We start from the raw sequence: 8596 nt of genomic DNA on the forward strand, positions 1-8596 counted from the left end.
GGGACTTCCACTCTCTTTTGAAGAATAAATGTGAAATCGTGCCCACCCTCAGCACTGTCTCATCCCCTTTCCTGGCTGACATTCTACAGGCATCTTCCACCGCCTCTACCTGTGGTAGGCAGTCAGGGAGCCTCACACTGGAGACGGGTGTTCCAAAAGCTGCAGGACAGGAGCATCAGGAGGTCCCAGGCCTCCGAGATGAGCCCTCCAACCTAAGCTCTCGGATCTTTTCTTAAATGTACTTAGGAAAAGACACAACAGCAGAATGCAAGTTAAACCAGTGCCTTCATCTTGCTTGCTAGCATCAGGGAAACCGGGCACGGAGGAGCAGAAGGTCTGCGGGAAACACTTCCTGAGACATTTTTAATGAGCTTTTTTTAGTATCTGCTTCTCGCTAACAGTGACAAAATCCAGCCTCTCTTTGACCTCCACAAAATCACTTTTCCCCCTCCTCCATTCTGGTTCAATATACTCTAAAATTTCTTCTGCCAAGTACTCTTTTTCTCCTGTCTTCCCTGTCTGCTGAATTTCTAGTGCAGCACTTAAAAGGAAATTTCATCCATACAGGTTAGATTATGTATACTTAATTCACGTACACTGCTCTTTTGTGAACTTTCTCCTCTGCAAGTATCTTTGAACAAAAATGATATGTTTTCCCAAGAAAGAGTGATAAATAAACTCCAAGAATGAATGTCTGTGCTCTCTTTCTCATCTAAAACGTCACTCACTTTAGCGAGCATTTATGACATGTCCTGATGGGTCAAGTTCAGATGTGGCAGGGACCAGAGGCAGGCAGGTAAGGCCTGCCGAACCCCTATTCATCAGCAGTCGGCAGCCCAGTGAGGGAAACTGAAAGAGAACGTGGACTTGTGGTGTGGCTGTGTGGTGGCTGGAGGTATAAAACCCTGCATTTTATTCTTAGCATCACCAGAAAAAGGTAACAAAGAGAGTACCTATTTATTGTTTTATTTATTTGTTTATTTATTTATTTATTTTTGATGCTAAGGATGGATCCCAAGACCTCATACGTACTAGGCAAACACTCTGCAGTTGAGATACACCTTAGCCCAAGGATGGAACTGTTACTCGTTAACTCTTTAGCATGTTCCTAACATCTGTGGCAAAGGCAGCTTTCAGAGCCCTGGAGACTAACTGGCACAAGGTCCCACCCAGGTGACAAGCCTGTCCTGCCTACTATCTGTAAATCCTGCCTGGGGCTGTGAGGGAGGAGTTTTCCTTCTGGCCTCTCAGTGATCTCAGCCTGGGCCTGCCTGGTGATTACTCCTCCTCAGCCTCATCTGGTTTGCTCTCTGCTCACTTGCAGACCAGGTGCACACGGCTCACCTTGAGCCCCAGAGCCACCAGCTCTGGCTCAAAGCAAGGTCTTTAGGATGACAGCAAAGGCTCCAGCTCCTTCCCAGTGCTGTGGAACTCTGGCTAAAACTATACTGGAATGATGGGAAGTGTTTAGAACAGCCCTCCACAGAAGCCTAGCAAGAAAAATGCACTTAGGTTCAAGTAATGACAAGCTACAGTAAGCTGTGGATTATTAAACAGAAAGTTCCCTTAACAATTTTCTAGTGGACACTGTATAACTCTGGTGGTTTCAGTCCAAACATGGGCTCAGTGGGGAGCCCCCAAACACAGTGATCAATCAGTGCTGAGCTGAGCCGAGCTGTTCCTGAGGGACAGGCCCTGGCAGGCTGGTCTCCCCTCACACAGGCACTGTCAGAACGCTGCTCTGAGCTGGATCCAACATGGCACAGATGACTTGGCACTTGGCTGAGGCTGCTTGGCCTCACAGGCCAGTCTAGGTCTACTTCTGATTTCAGAGAGTGCTTTGCAAACTCTGCTGGCTCCTGGAAATGGGACTTAGTGCTGCCTCCGGGGATCTCTCCGGGCCGAGGCTCTGCCTTTCCTCCTCCTTTCTTTGATCCCCAAGAGAAGTAAGGGCAAAGACAGAGGGGGAGAAGTAGTTGAAGGAAAATCAACAATAGAATGGGAGCCCTTGTGGGGGCCCTGATATACACAGCCCTACTTCTACCCCTAACTAAGCATCCTGGACAGTGTGTGATGTTTTTAATTTCTGTCTATCAAATTCAAATCTGCCTCCTGCATGTGTGAGGTATTAGTGTTCTAGATTAGGTGTGGATCCAATATGACAACAGAAGGAACTAGACACACAAAGTCACACGTCCTATGGCTCAATTTCTAAGAACCATTAGATGGATGAACGTCTTTAGAGATAGAAAGTAGATGCTTCAAACTGATCACTGTTCTTGAAATGTGTGCTTCTTGGCCTGCATGGGATTCACAGAAAAAGAGGCTGGAAAGATAAGTGGGGACAAAAGGACAAAATCTTCCAGGGAAGGCCTAGCAGGACCCAAGCAGGGAAAGACTTGAGCAGGAACGAGGCATGATCAAGAGCTGGGAATAAGAAAATTATAAATGTGGCATAAATATAACTAGGGAACTGCAACTCCAATTCCTACAGGTATCTAGGGGTGGGAATTTTATTCTACATTGCTCTCCTATGCCTCATATTTTTATACCACATGGGTGAAGTTTTTGATGTACACCTCATGATAGGTGCTTTTTTTTTGGTCTTTTTGAGACAGGGTCTCGCTATACAGTTCAGGCTGGCCTTGAGCTCACTTTGTAGCCCAGGCTGGTCTCGAACTCACAACAATCCTCCTGCCTCAGCCTCCTGAGTTCTGGGATTGCAGGCGTTACAGGTGTGCACCACCATGCCCAGCTGATAGGTAGTTCTTGAACATTACAGGTTAGCAATGCATGGAATATACCTGTCCCGTTGTGTGCTGCAGCTTGGTGACTTGGTAGTCTGTCATGTCAGCAGTTCCCTTCCTGACCACAGTGCCTGACAGAAGCTGGGCCTCTGCTGAGAGATGGCCTTACTGCCTGACACTGGAGAGCAGAGCCAAGATCAACACTCCTGCGGGCTTTCTACAGAGCATGGATTGCAGGCACATTGGCTGAAAGGCAAAAAATCTTAAGTCATGGGGGACTGTCTATGCTATCCTTGGAAGGCATACTGTTTGCTTTTATGTTTAAAATATACATTTAAAATTATTAGAAATGTTTTATATGTACTGGGCCTTGCCCTCAGACAGTTTACACCCGGTTTAGAGACAAGACTGGAATAGGTGAAATAATGACACAAGATTCTGTGCATGTTAGAGTTCTGAGGTGCACTGAGGAGAGAGAGGGACGTCATGGGGTATGGGAAAACCAAAGCACCACATAGGGCACCCCAGAAGCTGAGACTGCAGGAACTGACAGGGAGCACTGTCATTCTTCAGCAAGAAGCTGTGGGTCTCCTTATTGTCTGCCAAGTAACCCCAGTGTGTCCTCCTCCACCTGCTGGAACTTGGATTTGAAGGAAGTGAGGCAGGAAGCTGCTCTGCCGAGCTCAGTCCTAATAATCTAAACAAACTCTGCATGACTCTCCCCCCTTGTCTGTGATTGGTGCACAGACATCCATTTAAGCAAATCAGGGTATGATATTTCTCCTATAACTGGAGGGCAAGGGATCACAGCTGGTCCAGAAGCACCAGGGATGTGTTCCAGAGTGGGAAGCTTGGATGTTTGAATACTAACCCAAATCCTAATTCTAACCCTACCCCTAATCCTGCTGGTTACTGTGGCAGTGAGGGAGGGCACTCCAAGGACAAGGCCACATGGCTTTGGGCAGAGATAAGCACTATGGACAGATGATGAGGATCATGTCTGATCCAAAAATGAACCCATGTCCTTATTGTTAAAGCCCAAACAGCTTTTATTACATGCAGTTGAGAACATCCTGAGGGATAGACAACTACACCTAGTTGGTGTGCTCTTTTTAGAAAAAAGCCAAGCGCTGTTTCTAAGAATTCAGTCAGCTTGCTCTGATGTGTCTGTCTTCATAGATGGAGTAAGAAGAAAAATGGAGTAGAAGAAAGGATATAATGCAATGAATGGTACCTGGTACCTAGGATGAATACATAAGAAGAATGGAGACTTTGGTGAGTCTGGGTTGTAGGTTTTGGGCAAATTCTTTGATGGCCTTCCAGGGCTCCTCAGCTTGGAGGACCAAAGTGTGCAGACAAAGACTCATGGGGAGACACAGAAATGCTGGGTGCAGGTGTCCTGAGGTTTGCTTCTTCTGACTGTCCCAGAGTTTAGCCCAGAGAGAAGACTCTGTTATATGATGGCTATGATAGGTGGGAAATGCTTAATAGAGGAATCTAAATTTGAACTAGCTGTTAAAGTTTTTCACTGATGACCATTTAAAATAGAAACACTAATTTGAAAAGCAAAATCTTAAAATGTAAGTAGTTCTAGTTAAAAGTTAAACAACATAATTGCTTTTGTTGTTTTTTAGTTTTTTTCTGCTATGGCTCAAGGCTGTTAACAGGTAAGGGGCCTCCTTCCATGTTTATCAGTGAAATCTCTGTTTAGTGGACAGAAGCCTAAAAAGCCGAAATCAATCTTTGTCCTAAAATAAGTAATTTTTATGTATATCATGGATATTTTGATATTGTATTTGAGACTCTAGGTCCTGTTTAACCCTTTGTGTTTTAAGCCATGTCCCAAACAGCTCTCAATGTTCCCTAGGTGAGGATGGTGAGAGGATGGAGAAAAAAGAACAAGAGTCAGCATACGAAAACTGAGGCTGTATGGAGCCCTCTCTCCTGATGGGAAGTAAGGAAGGAGGAAGGAGGAAGAGGAGAAGAAGGAGTGAGAGCTCCAGTGGCTGCAGCAAGCTTATTTATACACTTAGGAAATTGAATGTCATGTGAAACCCCTCCACATAATAGCTTATCCACATGGCTGTCTCAGGAGCCCAGTGTTCTTGAGACTAGAGCAGCTTATTCATGCAACTTGCCTCAGGTGCTGTGTTATTGAGGCTGACCTTGCTCTGGCCCTGCACATGATCAATCTCCAGCGTCATCTGCTTCCTGCAGTTTTCAACAGTAATCCCTAGTTGAGAAGGAGCACAAGAGCTTGATGGATGGAGCACCCTGAGCACAACCATCTCAGGGTGTTGTGGTGGCTGGCTGATTCCAGTCTTTGCTCCAATGGACCCAGAGGGAACACTGGAGTATTGTGGTCTCCTCTAGGGACAATAAGAGTGAAGATCAATATTTTTGCTTCAGCCACCACCTTTGTGCTCAGCCTTTTTGGTACCACCTGGCAAGGGAATCTGCCACCTGCTTCTATGGTGGAGGGATGGGTGGAAGACCAGCTTCTGACTCAATCCTGTTGAAACTGTCAGGAGAGGATTACAGATTTTGCTTGGAATATACTGGATATTGCCAAGAACATTCTCTGTTGTAACCCACACTTTCCCAGAACTGTACAGCAAACTTACTTTTTATTTATTACTTACTATTATTGTTTTTAAAATGTGAGTCTTGTAAATCTATACATTGAAACACAAAGCTCCTGATTATGTCACACTGAGTCATGCTTTTGCCAGTTTGGAATATAGTTTGCAAAACTGAAAATGATTATGGAGTAGAATAGTGAAGATGTGATGAATATTTAGTCAGTTTTATTTGGATATAATTTATATCCAATCAATCTTTTTTTGTGTGTGCGTTACTGGGAATCGAAATTAGGGCCTCACGCTTGCCAGGCAGGCACTGCACCACTGAGCTAAATCCCCAGCCCCTCTATCCAGTCAGTCTTATCTCTGTTAAGTGTGTAATTCAGTGAGTTTTAGCAGACACATGCAACTGGGTAACTATAACAATAAAACACAGAAACTTTGCCTCAGCCCAGAGCCTCCCTGCTGTGCCTCGACCTTGGTGCCTCTCCCTGTCCACAGCACTAGCAGCCAGGTTTCCATGTCTGTCACTGGAGCTGGTGCTGAATCATGCACAGATGGCAGTCTCTGCCTGACCATGGCTGTACTTGAGCTGCTTTGACTTTTGGATGGTGTGAGAGTGATATACATTCAGCAGAGACCATAGTTTGGATTTTGGTCTTTTCCCATGGGCTGATACGGGATTCTGTGTAGCAGTGAGCCACAGCTCCTGTTAGTGCACCAGTCTTGAGGGAAGAAGTTGAGACCTACAGTGGGCTGTGTTGCTGAGCTCTCAGGTGCAGTAAGCTGAGTGTAGGAAAAGCAGTTTGATTTGCAACATTTTCAGCTTACCCAGGTTTATTGGGTTGTAACCCATGGCAAGTTAAGAAGTAGCTGTACATACACAGTTACACAGCATGTAGTCTTCTTGACCCTAGACCTTTACTAAACTTTATATCTTTGAGATTCATTTGTATTGTTCATTTATTCATAGTTTATTTCTTTTTATGGTTTGCATACTTGTACCTTAATTTATTTATATACCAGCTGATTTGGGTTGTTTCCAATTTTTTTGCTATTTTGAATAAAGCTACTATAAACATTTCTATAAATGTGTTTGTGTGTGGTGGAGTATGTTTTAATTTTTCCCAGGTAAGAATATAAGTATGAGATTGTTGAGATTATTGTAAATACATATTTAATTTTATAATAAACTGCTTCCAAATTAGTTGCACCATCTTATGATGATAGCTCTTGATGCTTAAAATCCTTTTTTTTTTCCCTCCGGTACCGGGAACTGAACTCACGACCTTGCGCTTGCCAGGCAAGCGCTTTGCCGCTGAGCTAAATCCCCAGCCCCGATGCTTAAAATCCTTGTCAAAATTTGATATTGTGCATCTTTGGAATTTTAACTATTCTTGTGGGATAGGGTGATATCTTGTCGTGGTTTTGAATTGTTAATGTGTATATTTTAATATATTTGTCATGTCTTTATCATCTTTGGTCAAGTATCTGCTCAGATATTTCACCTACTTTTTAGAGTTGCTAGTTTTCTTATTTTACAAATATTTTCTCTGGTTTTATTTTCTATTTTCAACCTCCCCTGCATTCTCTCCTACTTCCTTGTCTCTCCTCTTTATGGTGTAAAGATTGAATCCAGAGATGCTCTACCCCTGAGCTATATCCCCAGATCTTTTCATTTTTTATTTTAAAACAAATTCTCACTAAGTTGCCCAGGTTGGTCTCAAATTTGCAATCCTCCTGCCTCAGCTTTTCCAGTACCTGGGATTATAGATGTGTGCTAGTGCACCTGGATGTACAATTTTCATATTTATTTTATTAACCTTTTGCAGAAAAAAAAATGTTAGATTTTTGGCAATAGCTTTATTAAAATAAAACTTACATACCATACACTTTTATTATTTCAAGGTCAAAGTGAGATAGGGTGGAACACTTGCATAGCATGTTCAGGACTCTGGGTTTGATGCTTAGCATCACATATACACACACAAAGTTAAAAGTTGTAATTGTTATGATGCTCTGTTTATGACTTTTATATGGTTTTTGCTTTGTATCCATTCTACAAATCTGTACAACACAAGGCCATAAAGGTTTTCACCCACATTTTCTTCAGAAGTTTCCTAGATTTAGCCCTTCTATCTAGATCTATGATCTACATTAATCTGGGGGCATTCAAAATTTATTTCCAACAGATAGACAGCATCAGGAAGTGTAGCTACAAGGGTTTCTCTGTAGATCATCCATTCACAGGGTGTTCTTAGCCCAAGGGTGAGAAAGCTAGTCATGTATCTCTGTACAACATCCACTTCACAATGTAAAAGGGTATTATTATTGTGGCCTCAATATTATTGTGGCCTTCCAGTTCCAGAAGGAAAGGCACAACTTGGCAAAAAAACTTTTTTGGATCCTAAAGTCAGGTGCAGTAACTAAAAGACAAAACTTAGAGTAAGAGTCTTGATCCACATTTTAAATAAGGGTCTTCGACACAGTGGGAAGAAGCCCTTCACACAAAAGACTGGTCTTTGTTTTGCTTTGCCCATTAAACTGATAGAGCACTGTTTCATCATTTGGTCAACATTATTACATGTACAAAGAGAGATTTTTAAAAAAAGGAATCACAAAGACATCTTGAACATCCAACTGTTTCCACAAATATGTCAACTCTTAGATTTAAGAGAGGGCCTTGGGATACTTCAGCAGTCATTAAATAGGAAAATAGAGAGTATAGCTACAAAAATGTAATAAGTGAGTTAGATAAATTAAAGCTTTCACATGCAAGACTTGCCTGTTCCAACTGCCTCAAGGCTATGAAGTTGAAACAGGCAAGTCTCGCATGTGAAAAGGGTGGAGAGTAGGGGGAAATCTTCATTATTACTTGGCTTAAATTGCACTAAGGAAATCAGAAAGGAAAAAAAAAATGAACATGTGAACTTGTGATATATGAACTGTGACACACAGTTTGCTTTTCCATGAGTTTCAAGAATGAAAACTCAGTTCTTCAACATAGCAGGCACTGGCAAAGTCCAAGTCACCTGAGAATTTCCTGCTCAGGTATCCACCTTTCCTGGTATCTGGGAAGATGAAGGCATCTGGGAGGGGTGGGGAGTAGTTGGCATTCTTGAGCTGTAGTTAAATAAGCAGCAGCACACACATTGGCTCTCTAAGAACTGAAGTATGTCTACATGAGGGTATCTACTTGAGGGTTTTAAGGTTGAAGAAATTTTGTTAGTTCTACAACCTTTGTTTTCTGTTTTTTTTTTTTTTTTT

General features: G+C 42.7%; 1 long non-coding RNA gene across 3 annotated transcripts in view; it reads left to right on the top strand.

The window, feature by feature from the left end:
• Nucleotides 1–6334, top strand: part of LOC102011434 — a 48348-nt gene extending 42014 nt beyond the window's left edge. For 2 of the 3 annotated variants that reach the window (XR_001237028.1, XR_263507.2), the window contains exons 3-4: nucleotides 3927–4022; nucleotides 4615–6334. This is a non-coding gene — a long non-coding RNA (uncharacterized LOC102011434). Of the gene's footprint in view, nucleotides 1–3926; nucleotides 4023–4381; nucleotides 4415–4614 lie in introns of all 3 variants that reach the window. The other variant, XR_001237029.1, reaches the window with a different exon arrangement.
• Nucleotides 6335–8596: the final 2262 nt, after the last annotated feature.

Source organism: Chinchilla lanigera, unplaced genomic scaffold (genome assembly GCF_000276665.1).
Source record: "Chinchilla lanigera isolate Chin_1 unplaced genomic scaffold, ChiLan1.0 scaffold00069, whole genome shotgun sequence".
Lineage (NCBI taxonomy): Eukaryota > Metazoa > Chordata > Mammalia > Rodentia > Chinchillidae > Chinchilla > Chinchilla lanigera.